We start from the raw sequence: 1,613 nt of genomic DNA, 5'->3' as shown, positions 1-1,613 counted from the left end.
TCAGGATCCACTGCCTATCCCCTAGCCCTGAAGGTTAGATCTCTGTGATCTACAGAAAACAAATAAACCAAACCTTAACTCTTTGATTCCTACCATAGTTGACATAAGAAATTTCAGGAAACTGGCAAAGGTACCCCACTCAAGAACAGAGGGACACCAGTCTTGGGACAGGCCAGCCTGGTTTCCATTGACCACCAGGTCAAGTACAACCATCCCTCCAGCCCTAGCCTACTCCTCCTAGAGGGTTACACTCTCACTTAACTCCTTCTCCGTCACATCCCCTAGCTTCCTCTGCCTGCTCAGAAAAGCCCTTTCTCTTTTGGCATTTCTCTCTAATACAGTGGTTTTCAACTTTGGTTACCTGTGAGAGTTACCTGGAGGAGTGTGAATAAATACTGGGGCCTGGAGCTCACCTCAGACGTATAGGTTCAATTGGTCAACAGTAGGACCAGACCTGGGCATATTTTCCAAGTGGCCTATAGGATAATGACCTGCTGTTTTTTTGACCCTGCCAAGCTCGTTCTCACTTTAGAGCCTGTACACTAGCTGTTCCCTCTGCTAGGAATACTCATCGCCCACATATTTAACATGAATGGCTCCTATTCCTTGTTCCAAACTCAGTTGAAATACCACCCATTCCAAATGGTCTCCTCTGGCTTCCCTCTCTAAAATCATTTTTAACCCTTATAGTCATTTGCTATTGTGTTCCCTTGCTTTAATTTTCCATAGCACCATGATGTCTGATATTACCATGTATACACATCTGCTTATTCTTAATTATTTGTCTCCACACTTAGGATATAATGGGCATCAAAGAAAGAACCTTTCTGTCCTGTTCATTGCTATATCCCTGGGATCTAGAATAGTTCTTAGAATATAGTAGGTGATCAATAAATTGAATTTATTGAACTTAATTGTTGAATGAATGGATGAACTGACACTCAGAAACCATTCCAGACAAAATTACCTCCAACTTTCTGTCAAAATAATGTCCTAGAGCAAAAGGTCTACCTGCATGTACTTATCTGCTAAACTTAGTGATTCCACCCAAAACCCTGTAAGCATTTGTACCACTAGTCTTTTGGTTATGGCTTTGTGTACCACTCTCTAGCTATGCAGCATAACACAGCTCAAATCTCACATCTCTCATGAAGTCTTCTCTGACCTCTCCAACCCAAAGTGACTTCTTCTTTCTCTAGTCTCCTACAGCAATAATTTATAATTCAAATATGAGTTAATGTTATACTACATACTCCTCTGTGACATCTATTCCATCATCATCTTAGAACTGTTTGCCAAAGAGACCCTGAACTTCTAGAGACTCTGGACACTTGGTTATTAAAGTTACCTTATGGTTCTCTCTTGCCTTGCAAACCATAAAAGAATATCAAGGGAAGGAGCAGTAACTCCAGTATAGTGCTAATAAATGGGGAAAGGAAGCCTTATGCAATAAATGGTTCTGGGAAAACTGGATAGCCACATGCAGAAGAATGAAACAGGACCCATGTCTCTTGCCATGTACAAAAATTCATTCAAGATGGACAAAAGACTTAAATGTAAGGTATGAAACCATAAGAATTCTAGAAGAAAAAGTAGGAAAAACTCTTCTAGAC

The sequence above is a fragment of the Propithecus coquereli genome, unplaced genomic scaffold (genome assembly GCF_000956105.1).
Source record: "Propithecus coquereli isolate 6110/MARCELLA unplaced genomic scaffold, Pcoq_1.0 Scaffold5, whole genome shotgun sequence".
NCBI lineage: Eukaryota > Metazoa > Chordata > Mammalia > Primates > Indriidae > Propithecus > Propithecus coquereli.
This window is presented reverse-complemented; position numbering follows the sequence as displayed.